The 13,704-nt window shown below is 54.5% G+C and overlaps 1 long non-coding RNA gene across 1 annotated transcript; it reads right to left on the minus strand.

Moving 5' to 3' along the window:
• Positions 1 to 11,964: 11,964 nt before the first annotated feature.
• Positions 11,965 to 12,809, minus strand: LOC119305355. The gene is made up of 2 exons (XR_005148638.1): positions 12,445 to 12,809; positions 11,965 to 12,368 (listed from the first exon to the last, which is right to left on the minus strand). It is a non-coding gene; the product is annotated as an uncharacterized LOC119305355 (long non-coding RNA).
• Positions 12,810 to 13,704: the final 895 nt, after the last annotated feature.

Below are 13,704 nucleotides of genomic sequence, written 5' to 3' on the forward strand. Positions count from 1 at the left end.
TCTGCTGCTGGTGGGTACATCTCTGTCATGACCTTCTCGGTGAGCTCTGTTCCTGTCGACCAAACCTTCAACGATAATGGATCTCGCATCAAAGCCTGGTTCCCTGGGGTCGACTAAAATCCTTCGCCCAACACTGTGATGGCGTTTGTCATCCTGCTGTCGAGGCGCGTACGATCCACCCCTTGGGGGAGGGGTGGGCACTCGATATCGACCATCGCGATCGAGTCGGTCATCATACTGCTCCCGGTTCCTGTACTGATCATGCCGGTCCTCATGTCCCTCACGCCTCGGGGGCGATCTTTGGCTATGGGCCGACTGGACTGTATTTGCAGCGATGGATCTGCTGTGAATCCTATTCTGACTGTGATACAGCTGAATTTTGATCTCCTGCTGCCCGGAGTAATGCTCTGATCTGTAACAAACCTCTGCCAGCCTCTGACTGGGAAGGCTGAATCGATTCTACTATACGGGCTGCAGCTGCTAAATTCTGAATCGGAGTTCGATATACCTGAGTCGGTGGCGGAAAGAGTTGACGTCGACTGGAGTCTGGAACCCGCTGCCGCGCACGCTCGTCGAGTGCTCGCTGGAGGTTCTCCAGTCGAGTGCGCTCAGCCAAGTTGGCCAAGCGCGCATCCTCTAAGGCACGAGCCTCGGGGGTTTCTCCGACGATAGGAGTGTGTAGCGCATCCATGTTCCGGCGGCGAAGTTCTTCCCTCTGCAGCGAAGTGAGGGGCTCAGGTTGATACTCTTCGTGGACCTGCGCCGGATCGCCTCCGCCGTCGCCTCCGTCGACGCGGGGAAAGCCAGGAGGACTGCGTGGTCCATTGACCATCAGAACCTCCACCGCTGGATCACTGCTGTCGCACTCGGATGCAGTCTCTGCGGAGCCAGTTGACAGATCGAACAGGCCGTAGAGAGATTCGTCGGGCTCGATTGCCGCGACTTGGGGGTGGCCGACTGGCGGGCCACCGCGTGCATCACCCACCGCTGAAGTCTCGACCGACCGGAGCACTTGCGCTGGCGAGAAACAGGAAGGGAGGACGATATAGGGGTCGACCGATACTGGGTCGACGGTTGCCACAGAAGGACGCCGCGGACGCACGCGCGAAAGTGCGTCGCCCCGCGGACAGGGAGCGCGTCGACGTCGAGCGGAGCCTCCTGAAGCCAAGCGGAGTCGTCGGCGATGAACGTGAGCGCGCCGAGACGGATCTCGCGGCCCTCAACCAAAACTCCGCCTAAAACCATGATGAAGGGGATCGGAAAAATCGCAACTTCTCCAATAAGTAGCTAAGACACCTGCCCCATGGTGGGCGCCAACTGTCGTGGTACTAAGTCTGACAGTAGAATAGGGGGGTAGGAATGGAGAGGCAAGATCCTAGCTATGGAGTAGTTGTATACGCAAGATGTTTACGAGTTCAGACCCTTCTCGGAGGAAGTAACAACCCTACGTCTCGGAGCCCAGAGGCGGTCGACTGTATTATGTGTGTATGAGTTACAGGGGTGCAAACCCTTTACACTGAGGAGGGGGATGGCTTATATAGAGTCCGCCAGACCCCTCCAGCCCTTAGTTATGCAGGGTTTAAGGTACATTAAGGTCGGGCGTTACTGGTAAAGCCACAAATAAAGTGATATGATGACCATAAAGGCTACTTAATGACAGACCGTTGCGTGCAGAGTGACTTTAGTTCTCCTGGCGGTCGAGTGGTTGGCTTCATGGTCGAGTGTCTTCAAGTCCGTCGAGTGAAACCCTTCCGGGTCGACTGAAAGTTGGTTTCCTCTAGAGATGTCCTTGGGGAGGGTATCTTGGATAGGTCCATGCCCCTACCCTAGGTACATGGCTTCATCAGGAGGGACGCGAGCTGGTTGAAAACAATCCAAGCCAAATGAGGACATTTGCATCTGTGCCGACACCACGGGTGGATGGGGGGGTGTTGGCTGCATGGGGAAGAACATCTTCATCTGCCTAAGATGTTGAGAGAGTTCAGAAACTCATCAAGATGCATACACTTCAAACAAAGTGCATTTTCGTTAATTGCAGAACCGTCTTTTTTATATACGCTGAACTCATGCAATGTTTTTATATATGGGACCAGAAAATATGTATTAGAAGGACCGATATTTATAGCAATACAATCATAAGTTACATGCAACATTCACGTGATGAATTGTAGTTTATTTGAATGGTACTATCTCTCTATATAATTATTTTGGCCCATGGCAACGCACGAGCATTACACTAGTAATAGTTAGGTGCAAACAAATAATAAAAGGGTCGACAAGATTATTGAGTGCACCTTCGGGTACGACCAATCTAGTTTATTTTACACATACGCGGTACAACGCATAAAGTCTTTTACAACCATTGTTCTAAAATTTGCTTCAGTAGAAACAAAAATAACAAATTAGCCGATCTGTCGTCCACTGTAGTGACTTGGCTAAACTTTCTGATTTCTTGAAAGGAAAATGAGATGAAAAACCAGTAGGCTGCTCTTTATTAAGTTTCAACAATGTATTTCCACTAGAAAAGGATTGTCCGATCTAGTATATAGAAGAAACTACTTTGTCCATTGATTTCAAAGATTGTAGCTAGCCTTTGAAGTAGTCAATAGAACCGCCTATTTGAGGGATTGAGCATCAGATTGACTTAATTCCCGGTGCGTCACTGCCAAACCGTGCGCCATACCGTACCAATCCAGAGGAGACGAAGGAGATTATGCGTCAAGTACAAGAGCTTCTCGACAAAGGTTATATACGCGAATCCCTTAGTCCTTGTGCTGTTCCTATTATTCTAGTGCCGAAAAAGGATGGTACATCACGTATGTGTGTTGATTGTAGAGGCATTAATAATATTACTATTCGTTATCGTCATCCTATTCCTAGGCTAGATGATATGCTTGATGAATTGAGTGTCTCTACAATATTCTCCAAAGTTGATTTGCGTAGTGGATACCATCAAATTCGTATGAAATTGGGAGATGAATGGAAAACAGCATTTAAAACTAAGTTTGGATTATATGAGTGGTTAGTCATGCCTTTTGGGTTAACTAATGCACCTAGTACTTTCATGAGATTAATGAACGAAGTTTTACGTGCTTTCATTGGACGATTTGTGGTAGTTTACTTTGATGACATATTGATTTATAGCAGATCTTTGGAAGAACATTTGGAACATTTACATGCTGTTTTTATTGCTCTACGTGATGCACGTTTGTTTGGTAACCTTGGGAAGTGCACCTTTTGCACCGACCGAGTATCTTTTCTTGGCTATGTTGTTACTCCACAGGGAATTGAAGTTGACATAGCCAAGATTGAAGCTATTGAGAGTTGGCCACAGCCCAAAACGGTCACACAAGTGAGGAGTTTTCTTGGCCTCGCTGGATTCTATAGGCGTTTTGTGAGAGATTTCGGCACCATTGCTGCACCTCTCAACGAGCTTACAAAGAAGGATGTGCCTTTTGTTTGGGGTACCGCACAGGAAGAAGCCTTCACGGTATTGAAAGATAAGTTGACACATGCTCCTTTACTCCAACTTCCTGATTTTAATAAGACTTTTGAGCTTGAATGTGATGCTAGTGGAATTGGATTAGGAGGTGTGTTATTACAAGATGGCAAACCTGTTGCATACTTTTCTGAAAAATTGACTGGGCCTAGTCTGAATTATTCTACTTATGATAAAGAATTATATGCTCTTGTTCGGACTTTAGAAACATGGCAACATTATTTATGGCCCAAAGAATTTGTTATACATTCTGATCATGAATCTTTGAAACATATTAAAAGTCAAGCTAAACTGAATCGTAGACATGCTAAATGGGTTGAATTCATTGAGACTTTCCCTTATCTCATTACACACAAGAAGGGAAAAGAAAATGTTATTGCTGATGCATTGTCTCGTCGCTATACTATGCTTTCACAACTTGACTTCAAAATATTTGGTTTGGAGACCATCAAAGATCAATATGTGCATGATGCTGATTTTAAAGATGTAATGCAAAATTGTAAAGAAGGAAGAATGTGGAACAAGTTCGTCGTTAACAATGGATTTGTGTTTCGTGCTAACAAGCTATGCATTCCAGCTAGCTCTGTTCGTCTTTTGTTGTTGCAGGAGGCGCATGGAGGAGGATTAATGGGACACTTTGGCGTGAAGAAGACGGAGGACGTACTTGCTACACATTTCTTTTGGCCAAAGATGAGACGGGATGTTGAGCGTTTTATTGCTCGCTGCACTACATGTCAAAAAGCTAAGTCACGACTCAATCCTCATGGTTTATATATGCCTTTGCCTGTACCTAGTGTTCCTTGGGAGGATATATCTATGGACTTTGTTTTAGGATTACCTCGAACAAAGAAGGGGAGGGATAGCATATTTGTTGTCGTGGATAGATTCTCGAAAATGGCACACTTTATACCATGTCATAAAAGCGATGATGTTGTTAATGTTGCTGATTTGTTCTTTCATGAAATTATTCGCTTGCATGGTATGCCAAATACTATTGTTTCATATCGTGATACTAAATTTCTTAGCCACTTTTGGAGATGTTTATGGGCTAAGTTGGGGACTAAATTGCGAGTCCTCGACGCGCTCGTACAGCAGCGTCGCACGTACTCCGCCGGCCACCTCCGCGCCGCTCGCGCTCCCTGCCCCCGCTCGCGCCGCTGCCGCTCCTAGGCAACCCGCCGCGAGTCGTCTCGGCCCCCGCTCCGAGGTTCACCGTGCCCCTGGTGGTGTCCAGGTCGACGCAGATGGCTACCAGCTGTCGCGGCGTCGGAATCGCTGTCGCCGCCCTCGCCCGGAGGCCGTGATTTCCCCTCAGCAGCCCCAATGTCGCAGCCCCTCTCCGGAGGAGGTCGCCGGCCTCTGTTTCCGCTGCTTGGACCACCATCACCATGTGTGGGACTTCACTAACGACGTCCGCTGTCGCCGCTGCCTCGAGTCCGGCCACGAGTCGCGCGCTTGTGGCTCCCAGCGCCGGGGCGGTGTCCGAGCTGCCTCCGGCCGCTCTGGCCCTGCTGTTCGGGGTGGCGTGCCTCAGGCCACGACGCCATCTCCGCCGGCCCCTGCTGCTCCGGTGGGCCTCGCGCCCGCGGCTCTCGCCCCCACACCGGTGCGGGTCATCATGTCGCACTCGATCGAGATGGAGGAGGCCGAGGTGGTTCTGTCCCGCGCGATGATGGCATCCATTACTGGTAACAAGACACCCGTGTCCACTGCCGAGGTCGCCGACGTGCTCATTTCCTCTCTTGAGCTCGTCGACGGTGACTTCACGGTTCACGCCCATCACCCCGAAGATTTCCTGATCATCTTCAACTCGCGCACGACCATGGATCGACTCAACGGCGATCACTTCATCCGCTCCCCGCGGTTCTCCCTCCCCGTGCGTCCTTGGAGCAAGCTGGCTCATGCAGGCTCCGGCCAGTTTGAGTATCGCGTCAAGCTTGAGCTCCGAGGCATTCCCGCTCAGGCATGGCACCTCTCGACTGCCGAGCATATCCTTGGGGAGAGCTGCTGGATCGAGAGACTCCACCCCAGCACGCGCTCCAGAACTGACTTGGCCATCTTTCGGCTGGCGGGGCGCGCGCATGACCCTGCCAACATTCGGCGCGCCGCCGTCCCGGAAATCGTGGAACAGATTCCCGCGCGTGTGAGCTCGGATGCGCCGACCATCCGAACTCTTACCTACCCGATCTTCATCGCGCTGGCTCGTGCGGAGAGGAATGACGCCCTAGCCTCCCACGCTGGCGCTGGCGACGGCCCTGCCGGCGGTGGCGCCGGCGCTGGCACTGACCCTGATCGAGGCACGGGCCCTGGCCGTGCGCGTCGCCGCGGCCGCAAACGCCGATGTACGAAGGCGCCATAGTCTCGTCGTGCTGAAGGCATGGCCGTCGACTCTCTAGGTTGGCGGGCTGGGAATCACGCTGCACGCTCCGATGGCGTGTCCGTCGCGCCACCGTCCGCGGCTGCGTGGCCGGCCGTACACCACCGCAGCTGCGACATGGAATCTTGGCCAGGGCTGCGCGGTCAGCTGGATCAGCAGCGGGATCAGCATGGCCCCACCAACCTGCGTGCCCGTGCCAGAAAAGGGAGGCGCAAAAGAAAGCTAAAACAGACTTTGGCAGAGGATCAGGCTGGCAGGGCTCCAGACGCTACAGGGGATGTCGGGGATGCGCGTAGCGCGCCAGTCGGTGGCCCCCTGGCTGCCCCAACTGCCAGCGCGGAGTCAGGCCACGAGCCAAGTGGCATTGCCCCATTCGTGGCGAACACTCAGGAAGGATCCCGAGATTTGAATCTCGCAACTCTGGATGCTCCCGAGGCTGATGGCGTGGGCCCTGCCTCTGGCGCTCCTGATCCGAGGATTTGTCGGGGTCTGCCTGATGTGTGCGCGGGGCCAGACCCACAGCCTGTGTCGGCCGGCTTGTCGGGGCAAAGCGGCGCCTCACCTGCCCTCCCACCTGACGACGGCTCTGTCACGGCTGACCGGTCCTCCGGGTCCCATGTGCGTGCCGCGGCGGGTGGGGAGGAGCGCCCCATCACGTGCCCTACTCCCCCGGTGGTTTCCCCACACCCGCTTCTGGCCCAGCCCACCGAAGACCCTGGGCCCTCACCCCATGTATCTATTCTACAGAGGCCCAACATGGAGGCCCGCATGCCTGAGCGCGTTCACCAGGGCCCTAGCTCGCCTGCTGTTGAGCATTTCGCATCCCCGCCGATCACCATGCGCCGATCACGCGCTCGCGCCTCTGCTCCTAGCTCCTTAACGCTGGGGGAATTCCTGGCCGCCGCTACCAAGCACATCGCCGCAGCTCTGCCGACGCCAGGGAGGAGGCCGTGCAAGCCCCTCAACTTCTCCCCTCGTCGTGGCCGCTTGGCTGCCTCGACACCCCCGACGGCGGTGCCCCCCACCGCCGAGAGACATGCGCACGTCCAAATCCTGCGTACCCTGGGGATCATTGGGACGAATCAGAAGATCACCCCCGCCGAGATGAAGGCCTACGACGGCATGTTCGCAGTGCCCATCCCTCTCCCAATGCTCAAGGCCATGGCCGCGCTGGTTAATCGCGAGATCCCAGCATGCCTGTCCAGCCTGCCGATCGCCACGGCACAGGTCGAGGTCGCTTGCACGACATAGTTGACGTCTGCCCACGCACCCCGTCGATCCACTGTCCATGGATCACGACCTTAAGATCGTTGTGTGGAACATGCGCGGCCTGAATTCGCGGAGCCGACGCTTCGCCATCTGCTCGCTGTTGGAGACCACTGCCTCCTCCAGTGTATGCTTGCAGGAAACTAAGATGGAGTTGCTCTGTTCGTCTGTTGTCCTTGACACCCTCGGTTCTGAATTTGACGACTACACTTACCTCCCGGCCCTTGGCACGCGGGGCGGCATCTTGCTGGCTTGGAAGAGCAGGGCCAAGATCTTCACCAAGGTTCTTTCTTTGCGGCTTGCCCCCATATTGGACAGCTTGGTCAGTCGCAACCAGAATGCGTTCATCACCGGCAGGAGCCTCCATGACAACTTCATCCTCGTTAGGCAATCCCTTAGGATGCTTCACCAACTCGGGCCCCCTCAGATCATGCTCAAGCTCGACCTCACGCGCGCCTTTGACTCCATATCATGGCCATTCCTCTTTGAGGTTTTGCGCCAATATGGGTTCGGGGACAGATTTCAGGAGTGGATGGCGATCCTGCTTTCAACGTCTAGCACCCGTGTCTTGATGAACGGTGAGCCAGGCCCCCCGATTTGGCACCGCAGTGGCCTGCGTCAGGGCGACTCCATGTCTCCCCAACTCTTTGTCCTCGCTGTGGACACGCTTGGGCGGCTGATGCGCCGCGCTCTCGACGTGGGCATCCTGCAACAGTTGCATCCCCGACGCCCGATTCCGGTGATCTCCCTCTACGCCGACGATGTGATACTTTTCTGCCACGCCACGCCGGAGGACGTCGCTGCCATCAAGGGTATCTTGACCGTGTTCGGCAAAACGAGTGGGCTGCTGGTTAACTATGCGAAGAGCTCTGCCACCGTCCTGCACGACGACATCTAGGGACACGAGGTGATCGCCCTGCTGGGCTGCCCGGTGATGCAGCTGCCCATCACTTATCTGGGCATCACGCTGTCGACGCGACGGCCTTCGTCCACCCAGCTGCAGCCCCTTGTCGATACAGTGGCTGCTAGGCTTCCTACCTGGAAGGCATGGCTGATGAACAAAGCTGGGCGCCTTGCCCTCGTCAAATCGGTCCTCAATGCGATACCCGTGCACCAGCTGCTTGCGTTCGCCCCCCCCCCTAAGAAGACGCTCAAGCAGCTGGGTGAAGATTCAGCGAGGCTTCTTGTGGGCTGGGCGAGCCGTGGCCAACGGTGGTCATTGCCATGTCAATTGGAGCTATGTGTGTCGGCCCCTCGAGTATGGTGGACTAGGAGTCCGAGATCTGGAGCACACTGGCCTTGCGCTTCGCCTACGCTGGATGTGGTTCGCCCGCGTTGCTCCGGACCGTGCTTGGCAAGGGCTGGACTTGCAGTTCTCGCACGAGGAGCGGGCGCTTTTCTTCGCCTCCACTACCATGATCATTGGAGATGGCTTGACGACGCTATTTTGGGAGGATCGCTGGATTGGCGGACAGGCCGTCTGTGAAATCGCCCCCCTGCTCTACTAATGCATTCCTAAGCGTCAACGCAATGCCAGGACGGTGGCTGAAGGGCTAGCGGGTAACTCTTGGGCTCGTGATATACAGGGAAATATGGGCCTGCATGAGATAGGCCAATACCTGTTGCTTTGGCAGGCAGTGTGCCACACCACCCTGAGGAACGAGCCAGATCGCTTGCTCTGGAGGTGGACCGACAACGGACTCTACTAGGCGCGCTCATGCTATACTGCCAGTTTACAGGGAGCCACTTGGTGCCTTTCCTGGAAGTTGGTTTGGAAGAGTTGGGCGCCTGCACGGGTCAAATTTTTCCATTGGCTCGCCGCACAGGATCGCTACTGGACTGCTGAGAGGCTTGTGCGACGTGGTTTGTAGCATCATCCTCGATGCCTTTTCTGTGACCAGGCCATGGAGTCTATCCAGCACCTGCTGCTGAACTGCCCCTTTGCCCGTCAGGCATGGCACATCATACTCGACTGGCTGCATATTCCGGTCCAAATCCCCATTCAGGAGCCCACGGTCATGGAGTGGTGGCTGCGCGCGAAAGAGCTCGCGCCGCCGGCGCACCAGAAGGCTCTCAAGTCCATCGCCTGGATGCTATGGAAGCACAAGAACGCGTGTGTATTCGACAACGCCACGCCGTCCATCGATCTACTAGTGGATAGGATCAAGGAGGAGTCCCGCTGCTGGGTAAAGGCAGGAGCCCAGGGGCTTCGGGTTGTTCTGCCCGCAACCTGGGACGTCCATTGATAGCTTGTATAACTCTGCACCCATCACCTCCTAGGAGGCTTGTTCTACCTTTTCCATGAAATGAAATGCAAAGGTCCTTTGCGTTTCTCGAAAAAGACTGACACCACACCACATTAGATTAGAGGCAATAGAGTATTGTGTAATTAAAAAGGTGCTAACAAATACAAGTGATACACTCATATGGCTGCCAGAATATTCTATGTTTTTTTCCTTGGAAGTGGTTACTGACGTGTATTCTAGGGCATAGCTCTGCCATGTGTAGTCTACCATGTCTGACCAATCATGACAGCAGTAGACAAATGAAACCAGTTTCTCTTTCATGGCAAAATCTTAGCATTTGGTAGTTGCAGAAGTTAGGGCATCTCCAGCCGTTGGCCCCTCAGGAGGGGCAAAAAATCGCCCCCTGGGGGCGCACCGGCGCTAAACCGCGCACTGGGGGCGTGATGCCCCCCAGTCGCGGCGCCCACGGTTCGTGCAAAAAAGTCAAACACAGCGCAAAACAACTCAAATTTTAACGCAAACATCGGCGAGTTCGTTCAAACTTAAACATATTTTACAAAAAAAGAAAAAACTACCGCGGGCTACCCCCGCCGTCTCCCTCGCCGCCCGCCTCGCCGCCCGCCCATGCGGTTCTACATGCCGAGGAGGCTGTAGAACCGCGTGTAGTCACCGCTGCCCTCGTCGTCGTCGTCGTCGTCTTCGCCCCCGCCTACGCCTCCACCGTCCCTGCTGCATCCCTCCCCCGGTTGGCGCGGCGGGTTGGAAGGTCCGGGGGCGTCGTCGTCGTCGCTGTCGAGGATCATGACGCCGTGCTCGTCCTCGCGCCCACGTCTGCGGGCGGCGATCTCTGCGTTGCCACCTGTCGGTGACCCCTTGAGAGTATAAAAGGAGGCCCCAGCGCAACGCGCTGCCGGACCGTCTCGTCGCGAAGGTAGTCATCCCGCGCCCACTGCATGGCGTCCTCGTCGGAGAAGCCACGCCGGGCTATCTCCTCGTACTCCGCGGGGAGGCCGGGCTCCGGCTTAGGCTCGACGAGGACGAAGCGGCCGGTGGGTGGAGAGGCGTTGGCGCCGATGCGGACGCTGGAGCTGCGGGTGCGCGCGGCGACCGGTGTGCCCTGGGGCTCCGGCTTGACGGGGCGGAGGCAGGGCGAGCCGCCGGACGAGGAGGAGGACCCCCCGGTCTCCATGCGCCTCAGGGTCCAGGAGCTTCCCCGGCGGCGTGAGAAGGAAGGGGGAGCGGGGTAGTCGAGGCGCGGCGTGTTGCCGCCCTCGATGTACTCGAGGACGGCCTCCAACGTGCGCCCTGGCACGCCCCACCACCGACGCCGGCCGGCGGAGTTCAGCGTGCCGAAGGGCACGACGCCGTTGGTGGCCTCGAGCTGCTGGGCGTGACGGCGGCGGAAGTACGGTTCCCAGAGCGGGCTGTCGGGGACGTACCGTGGCCCCTCCCTCGCCGCACGCGGCAAGTTCGAGCGGATGCGTGCGATCTCCGCACGCCGCGCCGCGCCGGTGGGTATCGGGGGCGTCGGCACGCCGCCCGCGCTGATCCTCCACGCCCCGGGCACCCGCATGTCCGGCGGGACCGGGTACTCGGCCTCGTAAAGGAGGCGAGCCTCGTCTTCATGAAGATGGCGGCGGCCGAAGCCGTTCGCCGCCGCGCCGTCGCCTGCGAAGCGCTCGGCCATGGGTTTGAACTGGAAACGGCGAAAGAGAGGAGAGGAGAGGGAGGAACGACGACGGCGGGAAGTGTGAGTCGCCGAGTGCGCCGGGGCGCGTCATATATAGGCCGAGGCGCCGCCCACACGCGTGGCACCGTGCGTACGCGTGGCGGGGCGAGGGAGGGCGAGGGACGCGCGTCGTCCGGCCTTCACTGCACCGCCCGTGAGGCAACAATGGCGCAGGCTGACCGGCGCGGCAGCGCGCGGCAGTTTTGGCATTGATTCGCCGCGGGAAACGAGGCGATGAGGACGACGAAGGGCCGAGAAGAGAGCCGTGTCACTGACGCGGCGGGCCCGCGGTTTCTTCGCGCCAAAAAAGTTCGCCCGGCGCCTCCCAGCGCGCCGGGTTCGGGCTGGGTCTGCCGGCGCTGTTTTCGGCCCAAGCCGGCGAAAATCGGGCTCCTAGGGGCGCGACTGGGCCGTTTTTTCGACGCCGGCGCGAAAAAACGCCTGGGGAGGCCTTCTTGGGGGCGCGGCTGGAGATGCCCTTACATGATTCAGAGCTTTTATTCTAGTGGGCTAACTGATCCTCTTACACATGGGATTTAATCACATAATAACATTCATTCCATACAATTCCATAGGTTTTATTAAGAATTGTAGAAATATATATTTTAGACATAAGGATCAGAAACTATACCTTTTTTTTGAGCATACCTGGAATGCAGAATTGTTAGGCGACGCATCAACTACCAAATCATAGCCAAGCCAATACAGGAAGGTGAACATAACATAGTAGATTGCATCATCACCAACAAAAAGGAGCAAACAGAGAAAGACGTGCACACTGAATTTTAAAATTACATGAAGATGAACCGTGAGCATAACAGAGTAGAGTGCAATATCACCAACAAAATGGAGCAAACGAAGGATTCTAGTATCATAAAACTACAACCAGAACATCAGAACTTTAACCATGTTAATGATCTCGTTCTTCTGCAGGAGCTGTAGTGATATTCTACGTCTTCAATAATAATACTTCTGAAACATAATCTTCTGCATAGCTACTCACCAAACAGCTAAAATTCATCAACGTTTAGCAATATTCAGTACTTGGGTACTGAATGGTGCCTGGATGTTTTCAGTAATACGTATTTAGCTAAACAAACTTTTGCAGAGGTCACCCTCGTACACGTGTTATATCTTGAGGTCGCCTTCGAGGTAGAGGTCAGCCTGATGTCGTCTACGAGCTTGTCGGGGCTCGGTCATGGGGTCCCACATGTTACGGTTGTCGTCCTCGTCCATGGAAGTCCCCTGCTACTGGAATCAAACAAAAGAACCAATAAGGGACCAGAGAGGGAAGGGGAGGAGAGTATTGACAGATGGAAGAGCCCACCTCGGTTGTCCTTGGATTTGGAGGAGGGAGGCGACGCAGATCCATGGAGGTCTTTGGGGGAAGGTGCCACACCGTCACCATTGCGGCTAGGGTTCTCTGTCTAGCCACCCCAACCACCATCATTGTCGATCTCGAGGTAGATGGGCCACCGTCGTCATTGTGAGGCAGGGGAGAGAGCGAGGGATTGCGTTGAGGAGAAGGAAGAAGAGGGCGGGCGACATGTGGGGCGAACAGCCGGGCGGAGAATGGGGCAGGCGGCGGGGAGGTGAGAGCGGTAGGCACGTTGCGGATGACGCGGCGAGTGAGGTAGGCGACGGGTAGGGGATCGCAGCGCGTGAGCCGGGAAAGGGAGGACGGGAGAGGTGGGCGTCGTGCGTGCACGTTTATAGGGTTGCGATAACTGTTACACGTGTGACACGATGGACACCCGCCTACACGACCCTGTGTGTCATATCTCGCAGGCAGCCCACACGATTTTGTGTGGGCGAATATAAGAACTGCCTACACGTGTGATAGGAGGAGCATCCTACCACACGACTTCTACGGTACAAATGGGATCGATCTCAAGTACGAATTCGTTTGACAGGGGAACCCACACCGCACACGCCTCCATCAGACCAGATTCCTTTTCCCAGTGGAAAAAGAGGGAAAAGCCCACTAACAACAAATTAAATGAAAAGGCCCAGTTTTTGATTTTTTCTGTACAAATAAAGGCCCAGATTTTGCTCAGATACTAAAAAATGCCATCAACTGCTTTGAAAATAGCAGAAAATGTCATTCGAGTTTAACCATGAACAAAGGTTTATATTTGTTTTGTAACGATGGCAAAGGTTTATGAACACATATAATGCCCAAAATGAAATATGGCAAATCTGCCATGACAACAAAAATCAATATTGCCATGTGAAAAAACGCAAAAAGTTGAAAAATTCATGTGAAAAGAACACACAAATTTGACAAGGCAATAAAAGATAAAAATGCAATTGCATTTTTAATTAAAAATGCCATGAAAGTTTAATCAAAATTGCCATGTTTCGAAGGAGAATTTTGCCGTGTGTGAGAAAAAACACAAAATGTTGAAAATCAAGTATGAACAAAGAGATTTGCCATGGCAGATTGGTATCAAAGAGTTGCCGTGTTTTGTATGATGAATTTAATGTGTGTTGAAAAATACAAAAGGTTTGGAATTCACCTATGAACAAGAAACGTGTCATGGCAAATTCGTATCAAAACTTGCCACGACGAAATTCATGTAAACTA

Source organism: Triticum dicoccoides, chromosome 5B (genome assembly GCF_002162155.2).
Source record: "Triticum dicoccoides isolate Atlit2015 ecotype Zavitan chromosome 5B, WEW_v2.0, whole genome shotgun sequence".
NCBI lineage: Eukaryota > Viridiplantae > Streptophyta > Magnoliopsida > Poales > Poaceae > Triticum > Triticum dicoccoides.